At 39.8% G+C, this 17903-nt stretch overlaps 1 long non-coding RNA gene across 1 annotated transcript; it reads left to right on the forward strand.

Annotated features, from left to right (window-relative positions):
• Nucleotides 1–229: 229 nt before the first annotated feature.
• On the forward strand, nucleotides 230–3415 carry LOC123379413. Its single transcript, XR_006583793.1, has 3 exons — nucleotides 230–394; nucleotides 1112–1244; nucleotides 3280–3415. It is a non-coding gene; the product is annotated as an uncharacterized LOC123379413 (long non-coding RNA).
• Nucleotides 3416–17903: the final 14488 nt, after the last annotated feature.

The following is a 17903-nucleotide window of genomic DNA, read 5'->3' on the forward strand; positions in this document are numbered from 1 at the left end:
AAATAAATCACTATAAACTAGATTATTATAATTATTTTTATTGAGGTATAACTTGTATTAAACCAGATATTTTAGTAAGACGACACATACCATAAATATAAAATCCAGAAAAATATAATATTCTTATTAACTGCCTAACTCAATCTTTTATATCTTTTTTCTTAATCTTTTGATTGCATATTTTTTACATTTTCTTAATATGTCAATGATTTCATATTAGTATTTTCCAGTGGAGAAAGAGAAGAGAACCCCACCTTTAATGTGGCGATCCTGACTCGTTCATTTCCAACCTGGTTTCTTCTCCATGGCTCACATGCCTATTTCCAGGGCTGGGTGCCATAGGACATGCTCCAATAGCACAATGACCTGTGTCTCTGCACCCTCATGTCCCCAGGTAAGTAGGCACAGCTGACATTGGCATGTTTCTAGAAGCCTTCCCTGCTTTGGGACTGCCAGCAGTAACTTCACGATCACACGGGAGGCACACATACATGTACCCCATCTAATCAGAACTAAATGTAAACGCAAATCTGCTTTCCCTTTGGCCACATGTCAGAAAGCCTTTGATAATTTCAACCCCTCAGCAAAAGGTCTTAACCAATGGCATATAAGGAATAGCATTTTAAATAAGTTTTACAGGAACCTATGGCTACATGAACAATTCATTAGTTTCATTATCTTCATGCTGAACATGCCTTGGTGCCCCTGCAGTTTTGTTTATGGATTCTAGAAGTACAATTTTGTTAGGAATATTTTGCCAAGACAAAACCGCAATATGATTTTTTTGTCCTTTCCCCTTTAACCTATTCATAAATCTTATAATTATTTTAGGGGAAAATGTACATTTCTCCTTATGTTAAATTAAATTGCTAAAAATGTTCCCATTATCGACACAATTTGTGCTGTACTGAATTGGCTAGAGGTTAAGTGTGGAACAGACTTGTCAGTTTCTCTCATTTTACCCATGGTAACTAGCAATCCAGTGTGAAGCCATTGGCTTAGGTTAATGTGAATATTTATAAATATGTGTTATATTTTTTCCTTAGATGAGAAGAAATCCAATTAATTAAAACATTTTAATGAGTTTGTTTTCACTTTTCTGCCCTTTTAGCAATCGAAAATGATGCTTAATATGTCACAGCTTATGATTGTGACCCCCTGTGGACAATTTCTGGAGCAGGACCTTGCATTTGCAGGCTGAAGTGGGACCCAAGAAGGCAGTTGGAGGAGCAGAGAGATGCCAGGTGAGACTGTCCTGCAGCATGTGGCTTTAAAATCATTGAACAAGCATCTGCCCCATCACCCAGGAAAAAAGAACGTGATTGTCTCAAACCTTTCCCATAAAACGAGTCTATATGGTTGAGAAAGAGGGAAGAGAAAAAGGCAATAAAGAAGGTGAAGTTTGTTGTACTCTGCAAATACTTACAATGAAACTACCTACTTATGTTCTCAATTATTCGGATGCTTTGATGGATTTTTAAAGGAAAGTCTACTGGGATGATTTTAATGAACTCCACTTTCTGTTAAAGAAACTAAGGTATCATTTTAAACTTTCTGGGGATTTGATTATTTATTTATTTATTTATTTATTTATTTATTTATTTATTTATTTATTTAAAGTTTATTTATTTTGAGGCAGAGAGAGAGAGACAGAGAGACAGAGAACACAAGCAGAGGGGAGGCAGAGAGAGAAGGAGAGAGAGAGAGAATCCCAAGCAAGCTCCCACTGGATGTGGGACTCTAACTCATGAACTGTGAGATCATGACCTGAGCCAAAGTCCAGAGCAGACACTTAACTGTCTGAGCCATCCAGATGCCTACGTTCTGGGTATTTTAAAGACTTGACTTTGCCACTGTTCTCATAACAATCCACTTTAAATTAGAGGAAGTGAGCAAAAAGAAAATCCATTAAAACTCTAATGAAGTTTCTTAAAGAAGCCATAGCAATTTAGATACCTCAAGTCTACAAGGTCTTTTCATAATTTATACGAGCTGTGTTCTACACTGGTGTCTGTTGTCTAGTATTCCCCATTGTTATTTAGGCAATGAAACATAAACTATATTCTATAAGCAAAGATGAATTTTAAAATTGTATCTTTTTTATAGAGTATTTGTGATTTATTTGTTACAAATTGCATCCATTTTCAAGAAAGCAACCATCATGTGATTATTGTGAAAAATGTCATCTTTTAAAAATTGATGTTCTCGGGCGCCTGGGTGGCTCAGTCGGTTAAGCGGCCAACTTCGGCTCAGGTCATGATCTCGTGGTCCGTGAGTTCAAGCCCTGTGTGGGGCTCTGTGCTGACAGCTCAGAGCCTGGAGCCTGTTTCAGATTCTGTGTCTCCCTCTCTTGGACCCTCCCCTGTTCATGCTCTGTCTCTCCCTGTCTCAAAAATAAATAACATTTAAAAAAATTGATGTTCTATGTTTTTGTGGAGGTTTCCATAATATATTGTTTTTTACTAAGGATGAGTGGGACGGCCTTAGGCATCTCTGGTAAGGGCGAGTTATGGTTTTTCAAAATCATTTCTTGCATTGTTATTATAAGTTTGTGAGCTCAGAGTAAAAATAAAAATATAAAAAGAATGTAAATAATAAAGACATCATGCCTTTGACTTTATCCGCGAGGAAGGCTGCTGTAAGATCAATGTAATAGGACACGGTAGTTAGAACTGGTTCTCTTTCCAGACCAAAAAAAGAAAAAAGAAAAAGAAAAAATCCGGAGTAGCTACTCACAAAATAAGAGATAAATAGCACCACCGATAATGAATAAAACTAAAGAGAGGGAATACACTGTGACTCTGACTTTCCATACAAATGAAAGAGGAGGCTGGCATTATTTGACAGCTATCATTATCTTTCCACTTCATTTGTGGCACCGGAGATAATACAGCCAAGCCATGTTCTCCACAGCGATTTAAGTATGACTGGGCAGAACACCGAGCCAGCTACTACAAATTCACCAAAGTTTTTCTAGGAAAAAAAGCTTTTTTTTTTTTCTTCTTTCTTAAGGAGTGAGACAGTCAGGCATGAAACTTGCCTTATCATCAGTTCTTTGGCTGTGAGAGAGATGAGGTGATTGTGAATACAGTTACAGAATGGGATACTTCAGCTCTGGGATTATTTCTGGGATCCTGGGAGATGCCAGGAAAACCAACCAAAAGAAGCGTGCACGCTGCTGACCACGTGGCAGACTGGCACATGGGGGAGAATTGCCTCCGTGTCCCTCTAACTCTGCGGTTTTTGTGTATGCAGTTATGTTATCTATTTTTATTTCAGAATACAGTAAAGAAAGTGTTACCATATTCTGTTATTAAAGAAGACATTGGGTCTACCAGAGTTGAGAATTACGAAGATATAACATGAAGTCATATAGAAATCATACAGCAATAGGTAAGTTGTGAGTTCAGTAGCCGTTCAATAAAAATCAGGCATGCTATGCTGGTGAAAGTTTGGATAAAAAGCAGAGGGTCCAGCATTAGAAAGTTTGTGTTATACTCCATGTCATATTAACATGGTAAAATATCATGGCACTACTAAAGTTTATACATGGAAGTATATGGAAATGTGTTTATAATATGAGGTTATAAGAACATAATGACATAAATACAGTATGTACCTATGATTGGATCAATGAAAAATTAAGTGTCCAGGTAGGAGGTAATAGGTGAAACCATGATGGTGAAGGGATGGTGACAATATGAACAGCTATAGCATTTTATTATTTTGCAATATTGTGTTTTCTTTTAAATGAGGAAACAATGAGAAATGTTAAGTTGTTGTCTCTAGAAGGGAGAGATGAATGAAAGTCAGTCAAAAAATACAACTGAAATTTCATAGAAGTGATAATCAGAGGAGACTTTGCCCTCAAGATCAATAAAACTCAAATAAGCAAACTAATCAGAAGAGTCAGAAAGAAAAGGAAAGTTATTTCACGAAGGGAAATAGGCTGCTTTGTATGGGGTCACCAGGCTGGAAAAGAGAACTGTTCTCACTTTCCATTGGAAAATTCAATCAGAATTCAGTGAAGCTAGAAAGGGCATGGATTATCCTCCGAGTGGGCGGCGGAACTGATAATCATCGCATCCCGTTTTATCTGGTTTGTGTCATGATTTTGAAATGGATGACGAACACCAAAGGAGTCATGAGTAGGATTTTCAAGGCAAAAACACTTTGGTTCCTAGGTAAGCCTACATGAAACACTGTACTACAGTCAAAAGACAACTGTCCTTGTCAAATGACCAGTGTCAAGCCATCCCCAGTATCTGCAGGGCACGCATTTGGACTTTGTGAGCTGTCACCTTTTCACTCCCCTTTGTGTGACAGCATAAGTGATTTGATGTCACACAAAGCCTTTGTCGCTTTATTCCTATCGTGATTCATTAATTGATTTAATCAGTATTCGCTGAGGTTTTTCTTCTTGCCAGATATTCTTTAAAACACCGGTTAGACCCGTGAACAATAACAAAGTAAAATCTCTCTCTCATGGAACGTACATTCTATTTGGGGCTGGGGGTAAATCAAAAGTAACAAACTATAAACAACTAGCATAACAATAAGGAAACTATACAATATTTTTCTGATGCTAAAAATAAAGAAGCCTCAATATCCTGTAAGTTTTTTTCATAACTTAAGTCTAGTTTGAAGCAAGAGAGACTATCTCACACTGAGCTAATGAATAAAGTACCAAATATAGAGAAAAGGATCAATAATTTCAATCTTAGATCAGAGCAGGATTCTCATGGGTAAGATATATTTCTAATATTATTAAATATTTTATATCAAAAACAATTCAATAAATTACTATTTCGTGAATATTTGTGTTCATAAATATTTACATGCAATCAAATATTAAAATAAATATATAGATAGTCTTATACAGTTGCAAAATACTATTATAAATTTACTCTTGTAAATGAGTTTCTCTTTTTTTCAACTGTTATATCAGTTTCAAATCCTCCAGAGCTGCTGGGTCTGTGGTCCTAATTGATTAGTTTTCCTCGCTCACTCTCTAATTCTCTCTTACATATTTAGTTGGTTTCCATTCCTGATGAATATTTCTTTGGGCTCTACAATTCCATGTTTTTAATAGGGTGCGAGTAGGGAGAAAAGATGTTAATTATCTATGTCAAGGAACGTCAAAACAAATTTTTAACAATTTGTTTTGCATCTGGTAAGGAGATCTTGTAAAACCACCACCTGACAAAACCTAATTTGTAGCAAAGACTGTGCTTCTAGAAGTGATCTCATTCCCGGTAAAGGAACTGGATATTTGAACCACCACTCAGAAAGGAGGTGTTGCTAAGAGACCAAGTTCTACACTGCACACAAGAAAATCTAGCTTTGCCCTCAGCTAACCATGACCGGTCCTTGTTCTGCACCTCCATTCATTAGTAATGAAGATCTTATCAACCTCACGATTAAATAATCAAACTTAAGAACCAATTGGAGAATAAAGAATAAGACAAAGTGATCAGCTTTAGTGACTAGTGAAAAACTTGTTGGATTAACCATTGTAAAAAAATTCTGGAGCGCCTGGGTTGCTCAGTTGGTTAAGCATCCAATTTCGGCTCAGGTCATGATCTCCAGATTTGTGAGTTGGAGCCCCCCATCAGACTCTGCACTAATAGTGCTTGGGATTCTCTTTTGCTCCCCCTCTCTCAGCACCCCCTCCCCACTTATGCAAGTGCACACTCTTGGACCACAGGCGTGCTCGCTCTCTCTCTCTCTCTCAAAATAAATAAACTTAAAAAAAATCCCAAGGCTTTATGTCTTATCAATGCAATTAAAATATATAGGCATATTCTTTTGCATTGGGATCAAATTTCTGTTTTAGTATTTTAATTTTTTTTCAACGTTTTTTATTTATTTTTGGGACAGAGAGAGGCAGAGCATGAACGGGGGAGGGGCAGAGAGAGAGGGAGACACAGAATCAGAAACAGGCTCCAGGCTCTGAGCCATCAGCCCAGAGCCCGACGCGGGGCTCGAACTCCCGGACCGCGAGATCCTGACCTGGCTGAAGTCGGACGCTTAACCGACTGCGCCACCCAGGCGCCCCTCTGTTTTAGTATTTTAAATCACTGCATAGGGTTTATTTACTTGCTTAACGCTTTCTCCTCTCCTGTTCACAGGCTATTCATCCATAGTTCAGTGTTCTTCCTTTGTAAACAAGGGATTAAATTCTTGTTTGAGATTGCCACTAAAAAAGCCCATCTCTAGATATGAATGTGTCTCCTATTTTTGAATTAAAATAAAGGCTCTATAGTCCATTACATTTCTCTTATTTGTAGTAACTATCAGAAAGCTTGGAGGCAAACTTCCTACCAAATACTTTAAATCTCATCCTCCTGCATACATTTTGATTCATTTCTTTGGGCTCTGTTTGGCTTTAGCCTTAAAAATTTTTTTTCACACTATATTTTATTTTCTAAGCCATCTCTAGCCCTTTCAGAATGAGACAGGACATAAATCCCCAGGACATAATACTGGGTAGAGCTGGAAAAACTTCGTACAGGAAAAGTGTTTTTGTTGTTGTTGTTGTTGTTTTGGTTTTTTGTTCCTCCTATGCCATAAAAAACGTGCATCTTCCTGAGGGGAAAATTGAAAGTTAACTTTAATGCAACACCTAGGCATCTCTAATGTGTCCTGCTCCTCTCTCCCCTTCTGCAAAAGAGCCGGCAACTGTGTTAATTCAAGGATGGCATTCAGCTGCAGGCATCAAAAGCAAAAACCAAAATACCTGTAGAGTTCAGAGGTCCTACGAATACTTTGATTCTGTTTTGCCTTCTCTCGCCTTTTGTACTTTGATGTTCTTTGAAACTCAAAGTGATAAACTGTATGTTAAACAAAATTAAGTTGTGTTCAATTTATTAATCAGTTCTTCATGGTAAGATTTTTACCCATTCAATAGACGACGGGAAGAGGTGTAGAAAGAGAAAAAATAAGAAGGCGTGTTGTAAAATTCCAAGATAGAAGAATCACACTCTATTACCGCAATTTAACGAAATTGTAATCCAATGAATTCTCTAATTTGATATCCTTTTGAGGATTTCAACAGTGGAATCATTCTAGAAAAATATTTGTGTGCAAGTATTTAGGCCCAGACTCTTCTTGAAATCTTTACATATATGTTCACTTTATTCAACTTTATAGTCATAGCATATGCTCAATGTATACTTAAAAAGAGGCTGTCCTAAATCTGTTTCTAATTAGAAAAGAAATTCCTAATTTTCTTAGTTAATGCATTAGACTAAGGAAATGGTTTGAAGGCTGTTTCCTGTGGCTCCCTGGGGCTTCTCCAAAGTGCCTCCATGCCATCCCAAAAAGCAACTGAAAGGAGTTGCCAACACCCTCTACTCTCTAGAATAACTTTTACCTGTCGAACAGAACAGAGAAAACATATGATTTTCTTTGAAAGTGGCTAGAAATAATATTTTGTTAAAAGAAAAATTCGGAAACCATTAGGTTAATGTATTGTGCAGACACTCCTTCCTTTTAAATGTGAATGTATTACCAAGGAACCACAATATGGAGAGAAATTATCATTTATAAAGCATATCAGGGTAAACATGTTTACATGGTTGGTATGCTATTTCCAAATGGAAAGACTGTTATTTAGAAAATTAAGCCGACGAGGGCTTCTGGAGCACAGAAACTGGAAAATGTCTGGCTCATGTCACACTTCTCAAAAAAGCAAGACTGATTGGGCGTCCCCATGGGAGAACCTGGCAGCCAGATCCCAGCTCAGGATGCAGAGCCCCATGGCCAGGGATTCTGCGGGGCTGGGGGAAAGAACGTGCTGCACAGGGGCTTTCACAGATGGCCGGTCGGATATTGACAATGACTTCAGTTTAGGCTCTAGTTTCAATGTTTTCAAATGACTCTTTTAGTGATATCTGAGGACGTGCTTAGACCTTTTATTTTTTTGTCACCCCAAATTATTTAGTCATCTGCGATACTTTTCACTTCTGAACATGACATCAAGCTTACAATAGGCAAAGCTTTTTGCCTAATAGATTCGTTTCTAAGTAGAGGCTTCCAGGAGTCAACATAAACAGTACATATTTTTTTCATGAAGTCGGAAAATCTTGATGAAATCCTTTTATTTCCCGGTTGACCTCTAAAGACAGCGTAAGAATTTAGCAGGCGTAAAATCTACTTTTGCCCCCCTCTCCCCAAGTCCCTTTTGATAATCAAGTTTTTGATGGAGTTGGGGGGTATTTTAAGAAGAAAATGTTGTAAAATGATGTACACAGAGACTTGCAAAAAGTTCAAAACTGTCCTGAGGAACTTGGTAGAGAAAAGGAACAATGTGCCCTCAAACTACTTTCAGCGAAAGCTTTTTAGCGTGTTTCTCAACGAATGTGGCAAACTTAACCCTTTAAGGAATAAGCAGCAGGTACTGTTTATTATTTTAATGTATCTGATTAACAGTGAAGCTGTTTACACCCAAGAATCAAACAACACGTTTTCTAGTGAGTATATTTCTTACTGTAGTGTTCTTCAAGCACTCTGAGGATCAGACATATGTCCTACACAAGATCACATACAATTCAGTAATCGAGATGCTCTGCAGTAGAGGCAACTGTAGCTCCCTGACACCAATCACAGGAAAGCAGTGAAGTTCCCAATAAATAGAGTGTGATTATCAGCATGTTATGCAAGCTGCAGCAGAGGGCATGTCTTTTATTATCCCCATGGAAACCTCTCGCATAAAGGCCATAGAAATCATTTGCAAATATAAATATGAATGGAACCGTATTTACTTTTGATGTTTGTAGCATCCATATTAATAGCAGTAAATCATATAAAGACAATTCGCTTTCTGTTTCCATTTGCAAAAAAATATGAAATGCATACTATCCAATAAGCAACAGGTACATACAATGCCATTTGCGTCAGTGTCAGCATGCTGAGAAAGGTAACACACATGTAACTCAGTTGCAAAGCACTGCAAAAGAGATGTCACATGCAAGCACTGTATCACAAATATATTTTTCAAAGCATGGATTACATCTGTAAGGAAAGTATGATGGAGAGGAATTCTGACAGGAAAGGGGCGAGAAGAAAATAACCCAAAATTAAATTAACAGAAAGTTATTCTGTTTGCAGTTACTAAATTATTTTTAAAGATATGAAACTGTAATAAATCTAAACTGTTACATTTCATGTAATTCCAAAGAAAAAGAAGAAAACACAAACAAAACCCAGGGAGAAAAATTGGCAGTCTTGGGTTATTAAGTTTTCTAGCCATTAACAAATTCCAGTGACTTAGTTACAGTTCAACTAAGAATTAAAAACAAAACCAGGAAAAAAATGCTTATATCCAGCAGCAGTTATCCAAGACCTATGAGATATCAAAATCTAAGCAAACTAGAAATTTCAGTGGGAGTCTACTTATATTCCTACTTTCCTTCTTTGTTCTACTGATGTGGCTGGTATCCTTTGGAACAGCTTCCTTATGTGAGAGAAATGGGGAAGCAATTTTAAACATCCTATGCAATAGACAAAAGTATATATTGGGTGAAGAGGTTTCTTTTTCATATTTTAATACTAGACGGGTGCATACAAAGCAATCCTCTCCAAAACTTTTATTTGTTTTCAGGAAAAGAAATAGAAATGCAGACTGCAGGCTGAAGCTTACTTAGTGAAAATAACAAGCAAACAAAAAAAGCAGGAAATTTGTCATCAAGATGGAAAAAATAAACACTTATTATTCCAAGGACATTGTGACAGAGAGCATTTTATACTAGATTTTGACACGTTAGTTGGAAGTTCTGGCAGTAATTAGCAGCATGATCTTAGGTGACTCAAATAAACTTTCTAGTTTCTTTCTCTACAAAGGGAGGGAGTTAAACCAAATGATTTCAAAATCTTTTCAAATCTTAACACTACTATTTTACTTTACAACAAGGTAAACAAAAATTCAAAAACAAACATTCCAAATGGCTTTATGAATCTTTTTTTTTTTTTTTGTAGAAAATATGGTTTCAAAAATCAACTTCATTTGGTGGCTTGTATTTTTTAGATTACATCTAGTTTTAACAGATAATCATCTACTGGGCACTCTGAGATAGATTTATGTAACAAAGTACTATTATTCTTTAAAGAAAATTACTTCGGGGCGCCTGGGTGGTGCAGTCGGTTAAGCGTCCGACTTCAGCCAGGTCACGATCTCGCGGTCCGTGAGTTCGAGCCCCGCGTCAGGCTCTGGGCTGATGGCTCAGAGCCTGGAGCCTGTTTCCGATTCTGTGTCTCCCTCTCTCTCTGCCCCTCCCCCGTTCATGCTCTGTCTCTCTCTGTCCCAAAAATAAATAAATGTTGAAAAAAAAATTAAAAAAAAAATAAAAAAAAATAAAGAAAATTACTTCAAAAGCCTGTTATTGTCTTAGTGTCATGACAATTAAATTGTCTACACTTAACGATCAATACAGTTGGTTAATCAGCAGTCATGATCAAAATTTTGCTCTTAAAAAATATTTCCCTCTCATGTGACTGCAGAGCAAATATTTAATTTCTGAAATGTTTTGCAAGTGGCATCTTGCTCTTATCTTAATTTTTTTCCTCTACCAGGAAGGGCTATAGCTCATCTATCTGACCTGAAGTTAAATGATCATTGTTAGTAAGTCTTAACGTAATATAAAAGTAAAAAAATAAGTTAAGATGTTATATTTTGTAATATTAAGATTCATAAAGAAAGTGACTTCACTAGAAAGAATATAAAGACAATGGGAATGTAAAATATTGTAAGATAGATTTTTCATTCAACAGCATCTGAGCCCCTGGGCGATACGGTCTTTTCAGCCCCAAATGCTGCACTTGGCTATTTACTGTCAGAATTGAACAAGAGAGTACCAAGAGGTGACAGAGAGGGTCACCTGGACACCAAATACATTCCTTGAGTCTGCATTACGTAGCCGCATCCTGCTTCCTCCTGGGAAGGCCAGGACTATACTTCCTGCCTGCTTGTCCATGGACACATGGACTCAGGCAACAACCTTAGCTGAGAGTTTAATAAAACCCATGTTCCAAACCTTGATATAAGGGTTCATCCTTTAGGAACCAGAATATCTAACCCTGGAGCCCAGCACTGTGGGGACAATAGACACAGGTCTTTGGGAAGGATGATAAGTGGGGTCATTTCGACTTCCATCCCTGAAGAGCCAGACACCACGGGGTACAGACAAATCATCCTTACTGTGCCCTACCCAACTTCCTCACCCACAGAATCCTTGTGCTTGAAGATAGCTGTTTTAGATGACTAAGTGTTGGGGTGGTTTATCATGATAGCAGCAGTAGTATTGGTTTTAGTATTAAGAGCGGAGTGCTAAGCTGATAAAAACCTAAAATATGCAGCACTGGCTTTGGGACTGGGAAGAAGTTGGGAAAACTTTCAGGAGATTGTTAGTCCAAGTTGGACAAAAGAGGACACTTGTTATGCACAGGCAAAATTTCAGCAAAACTATTTTCTGCAATAACGGCTAATAGAAAATATACCTGAGGAATATGGTGACCTGGCTAGATTAGCAAGCAGTGTTGAAAATGTATTTGGTTATCAGCCGCTAACTTAGAAAATGAGAGAGAAGAGAGATGAGCTAAAAGAGTAAGTTAAAGGAGCCAGCACTTACAGGGTATGAAAATAAAGCTGCTTCTCATTCTCACAATTGGATGAGTCTTGAGGACGTCATAGGAAAATATAAGTGTATCTTCATGCAAGGGACAGGTGAATTGTAAGCCTATGGGAAGACTACAATATATTGCATTTTCAAAAGATGGCCACACCAGTCTACACCCTACCCAAGATGCTATTTTTGCAATGAGATTGTGACGCTCCTCCTCCTATAAAAAGGCTGGGTCTATGCGGCACCACCTGAAATCTCCTGGACTTTTGTGACTTCCTTGGTCAATAGCAGAGGGGAAAGATAACGCTATGTGATCTCTGGAGTCAATCATAAAATGTCATGCATCCAAGTTTGCTTTTGGAGAAGGCTTGCTCTCAGTAACCATTTGCATACTGTGAGGGAGTCCAAAGTAGCCATTTAGAGAGACCACAGAAGAAGGTCACTGGTAAATGTTCTATTTGAAAGCTCACCTGAGATCCAAGATACAGTTGGCGCTAACAGCCTCACATGTGAGTGAAAACACCACCATTTCCTTCCAGTCACCATCTGTCAGGTGAACTCGGCTTTTGAGTCTTCCCAGCTAAGGCTCCAGAGACAATTAGTTCTCGCAGTATGCTATTCTTAGCTCTAACACAAAGAATGCAAGTATTGTTTTATGCTACTAAACCTGGAGTGGTTTGTTTGTAATAGATAACTGATAAACTGTGAAGCAATTTTGAAAAACGAATCAACCACACTTTAATGTTTACATTTTTGTTCATTAGATGTTTACTTTGAAAAGATTTCAGTTCTGCTTTCTTATAAATATAGAGGTTTTCTTACAAATCTGAGATAGGACCAACACAGTGGTCATGTATTTTAAAATACATGAACATAGTTTTCCTTAGCGAAATAGGGAATTTTGCATTTTTCTTCATGAGCTCAGATTTCTCTTATATACCCCTTAAGGGGTGCCTCAGCGATTCAGTCGGTTGAGCGTCCGACTTCGGCTCAGTCATGATCTCATGGTTTGTGGGTTCAAGCCCTGCATTGTGCTCTGTGCTGACAGCTCGGAGCCTGGAGCCTGCTTCGGATTCTGTGTCTCCCTCTCTTTTTGCCCCTCCCCTGCTCATGCTCTCTCTCTCTCTCTCTCTCTCTCTCTGTCAAAAATGAATAAACATTAAGAGACAATTTTTAAAAATATACTAATGTAACCTAAGTGTCTTCAACTATTTTTGACAGCCTTTTGGAGCATTAAAATTTGGGGGTAGATATTTTGTGAAGGAGGCTTAAACTATACCAACTCCGCCTCCTCAAGTTGCTAGAAGTATTACCTGATGACTTGTGAAGCTGTAATTATGTGCGGGAGCAGTGTCTCACCACGCGAACCTTGCTCCAATTCAAACACTGCTATACAATCATAGGCAAACACCATGTACACTTCATAAAAGTAATTTATTAATTTGTTTTTTACAATGCTGTAATTTTTCAGGGCAAAGGATGGGGTAAAGAGAAACTTCCCGGAATCAAATTCCAGTTCAATACAGTATAGGACAGGGGAAGCTGACATCACAAATGGAATTTTATACCTCAGATTCAGTAGCGATTTCCTAAGAACTCTGGATACCTTCTTAATGTTTTATCAACAAGACAATGACACGCTATCAGCATAAAAATGTATAAATCCCCAAACCCAAATCTATAGGTAAGCTGGAGATACGCTGTTATTTTCAGTATTTGCATAATACTCTCTGGGAGGTGGTATGCACATTGGATAGGGGAGGAGCTTTGGGAATAAAATCCTTTGAGGAAAGCAATTACATCAGTGAGAACTCCTTTGGTTAGAGAAAATATACACATATTTAGAGATATCTGTCTATCTATCTATCTATCTCACATCTTATAAAGAATTATTAAAAATCCAAACCAAACTGTCGCAAACACATTGTTATTTGACATACAGTGTGAGTCTGGTCCGTTAGTGGCGTTGAGCTAACACGGTTCCGTTTATCAAGAGGAAGACGTTCCCTTCCTCCGTTGTTGGTTTTCAACCCTAGGTTGACAGAAGAGTGTGAGACTGGGGTTATTCCAGGACAGGGACATGCAGTGACACTCAGTGGGTAGAGAACAGGTAATCTGAAAGTCTCACAATCCTGAGGACAGAACCCATAATGAACAAATGTGATATACACATTCAATACAAGTAAGACACTGAGAAAAATGCCTGCCATGTAGAAAATGATCAGTAACAATTAGATGTTACTGTTATTATTATTTGTATTACCATCATCTTCATCATCATCCTCCCCATTTCACATGTATGGGAAACAAGACACAATGAACTGTTCATACATAATATGTATGCACCTCTTTCCCATTCCATTGTTAGACTTTCTGACATGTGAGTTCGTTGTCGTTCTCACATAAATCTTTCTGGTGCCTAGATTTCCTGGAACTGACTGTTTATATCAGTACTCATTCTTTGCCTGATCTAATTCCCTAGCAGCTCCCTTTCAGTTCCGTTGTGCTCTAGATTTCTCATGCTGATGCTGCTTTTACCCATTTTGTGTATGCGATAAATTCTGGATAGAGTGGTCTTTGCAAGACCCTAGATAAGGTCACAGGACACTCAGCTATGACTCAGCTATGGTCTGGCTTACCTAGTCTGCAGTCTGTACCTGCGTGAGATTTGGAAATCGTGGAGGAACTGGAACGCAGAAAAGACATTGTATCAGAACCTCACTCTTCGGCTTCCAGAAGAGTCAAGAGCAGTGAATTGATGAACTGCCTGCTTATTACACCCATGTCTATCACATATTGCATTTTTCAAGATCCTGCATGGATTTCAAGGGGAACCACTGTATATAACAATTTATATTTGTTGGACAAGAGACAAAGTCATCAAGTGTGTTAAAAAAGAGATCTGGGGGCACCTGGGTGGCTCAGTCGGTTGAGTGTCCGACTTTTGATTTTGACTCAGGTCATGATCCCAGGGTCGTGGGATGGAGCCCCGTATTAGGCTCTGTGCTGAGCATGAAGCCTGCTTGAGATTCTCTCTCTCTTCCTCTCTCTCTCTCCCTCTGCCCCTCTCCCCCACACTCTCTCTCTTTCTCTAAAATTAAAAGCATATATATATAAAGAGATCTAAATTAAATTTTGAAATAAATTTAAATTGGTATTTTTAATAGAAGAGATTCATCTGTCAGAAACTTGATTTCTTTTTCTCAAATATAATCATCTCCTTGTAATATCACTTAACTTAAACTAGACAGTTGGGTTTGCAGTCATTTTCAATTCTAGCTTTTTATTTTTTATTTAAAACATTTTTTAATGTTTATTTTTGAGACAGAGCATGAACAGGGGAGGGGCAGAGAGAGAGAGAAAGAGACACAGAATCTGAAGCAGGCTCCAGGCTCTGAGCTGTCAGCACAGAGCCCGATGCAGGGCTCAAACTCACGGACCTTGAGATCATGACCTGAGCTGAAGTCGAATACTTAACCGACCGAGCCACCCAGGTGCCCGTAGCTGATTTTTTAAAAATCTAGTGTACATTTGAATTTAATGTCACACATCCTTACCAACAGCCTTTGATCTCTTTGCCCCATACCTCCAGATAATATCTTTTATTTTCTTTACAAATGTCATGCATAGTTCAATCCCCAAGCCCTCAAATGATTTGTCTTTAGAAAATGCATTGCTGTTTGTAACATTACATATTTATGTGTGCACACAAGGATGTATGCTTCACTGTTGGGGTCAATGTCCTAGAAGCACTGTAATAAGAGCTCACAGCTAGTGGCAAACAACAATCTTGAGAAATGTGCTTCTTGCTACTGAAAGTTTTGCATTTGCTGACCTAATCCCAGAGCCTGGTGGAACCAGGGAGAATAACACCAACGTTCCAATTCAAAATGTCCTTTCTAATTTGAGTCACTTCACTCCTTCCTTTCCCCAATCACACCCTTCCACACTCCTGCCCTCTTTCCCACACATTTTTGAAATTTATATCTCCAAATAGAAGACAAAGAGAAAGAAGACAGCCAGCAGAGCAGCCCTGAAACAACCTTTAAAAAGAAGAAAGAGAAAAGGATTAGGTAAATCATGGATGTTCCTTTTCATCATTTTAAAAAGGGGGTAAAAAAAAATATAAGAGTAAAGACTAAAACTCATAAAAAGGCAAAATTCATCCCTTCTCATTTCCTCATGCCCCACACTCCACTCCCATCAACCTTTATTTTTCCTGTATTTCAAAACTCTGAATATTTATCTTATCTTTCAAGTTGTTTGTGGAGCACTTACAGGGAATATTATTTGCCAGTGAACAAGTGCCCCTCACTCCGCAACAAGCAGTTCACGGCTTAAGTTTGCTTCACCTCGAAATCCCACTCCTATCATCTTTGCATGGCTGCACATCCTAATCTAAAGTAGCATTAATCCTGGAGCTTCGAAGGTGATCTACAAAGTCGCACCCCCCTTTCCTCCGGAGCCCAGAGCCAGCGACCGGCTCCAGGGGGACACGCGGAGAAGCCGGGACTGACACTTCAGGACAGCTCAGCTCACCTAGGCCGGCGGTAGCACGGAGACCCTTCTCCCGCCTTTGCCCCGCGGAGGCTCCCTCTGCCGGTGAGAAACCGGGCGAGGGAGTGCAGAACGCCCTAGACAGCACGAGAGTGGTGACAGATCTTTCACCTGGGCGCATATCGGGAGATTGCTGCGGTGCTCGCTGAGACTACTGCTGGACCTGGAGAAAGAGTGCTCTAAGGGAAAGAAAAAAAAAAAGTGTGAGGCCGGTAATGGATGAGGAGCAAGAGGGGTAGAAGAGAAAGAAACGGAAGGGAGAAGGAGGATGCTGCCGTGGTTGCCAGCGTAGCAGCCCGCGCCTCCAGAGCGACCGGCCTAGCTGCCCGGGCCCCGCCTTCCTGCTCACCCGCCCCGCCCCGGCCCCGGCCCGGCCCCGCCTCCCCACTCGGTGGCCCCGCCTAGGCCCTGCCTCCCCGCGCCCCCGCCCCCGCGCCGGCCCCGCCTCCCCATCCGACCGCCCCGCCCCGGCCCCTCCTCACCTTGCGGCGGCCGCCCGGGGGCGGGAGGGTGGTGCCCCCGCCTCAGTGTCGGGGAAGGGGGAACGCGGCAGCCCCGCCTCCTGCCGCAGCTAGCCCGCCGCCCAGCGGGGACCGCGAGAGTGGCAGCCACCTAGAGCCTGCCAAGCCCCGAATTCCAGAGAATTCCCGCTCCGCCGCCAAAGGGAGACCAGCGCCCTCGGAACAGAGGCACCCGAGAGACCTTCTTCTCTGACTCCTTAGGGAAATGGGGGTTCCCCATAAATGCCCGCCTCTCCTTTCTCTGTCACTGTGAGGCGAGGGTTCCCGTCCTCCCCCCAACCCATGGAGAAGGCCCATTGGACTTGCCTCCACAAACCTGACAACAGTTGAATCCAGAAAACATCTCTCGCCAGTATAAAAGGTGCAATAGAAAAGTTTGTAGAACTGAAGAAATGAATTCTGTTCCCCGTTTTCCTAATCAGATTCGTTGGTTAATCCTACAAAATGTTATTAACACCTAGTAGGTGCCGCGCGTTGTTCCAGGCACTGGGGATACATGAGTGAACAAAGCAGACAAAATCGCCTGTCCTTTTTGGAGCTTCTCTTCTTCTGCACTAAGCTGTGATTCAGGGACAAGCCACTCAGCTTCTCTCTTTCTCTTTTAGCTGGAAAATAACGCGTGTCCCACACACCTCACGCAGTAAATGTAAGAAGATAATGACCTAATGAATAAGAGCGCAGAAGTCTCTGAAGACTATAAAGAACTCTACAAACCCAACACATCAGGCTGCAGAGCTCAATCTTACCCATTTTTAGAGTTCAAAGTCCAACTGAGAAAATGAGCAAAAAATAACGATAGCGTCTGGCACGTTGGCTCTGATCAGTTGGAAAGCCTAACCAGCAAAAACTGAAATTCTTAGTTTACTTTAAATTTTGAGTACTTGGATTTCTCTCCTGTCCACACGTAGAGGACAATCGCAGAACCACCCCCTCTCCCCATAATTGATTGTCTTGGCTTTAGCTCTCCTTAATTGAGACATCGCACTCTCCCTGTTTTGAAAAATGGCTCAAATAAACAGAGAGGTGGGTGGTGAAAATTTTCCGTAAACAGTATCAAGAATTCACAGAGGGTCACAATGCTGGATTATGTCAAGGAATTTAGGGAAGAAATTCAGTTTTAGAATTTGGCTATATTACATATAAGTCCCATCATCTACTTTTTCGCATAGGTGGTGGTGTTTATGAAATTTCATGAAGCAGTTAA

Source organism: Felis catus, chromosome C1, assembly GCF_018350175.1.
Source record: "Felis catus isolate Fca126 chromosome C1, F.catus_Fca126_mat1.0, whole genome shotgun sequence".
Taxonomy (NCBI): Eukaryota; Metazoa; Chordata; class Mammalia; order Carnivora; family Felidae; genus Felis; species Felis catus.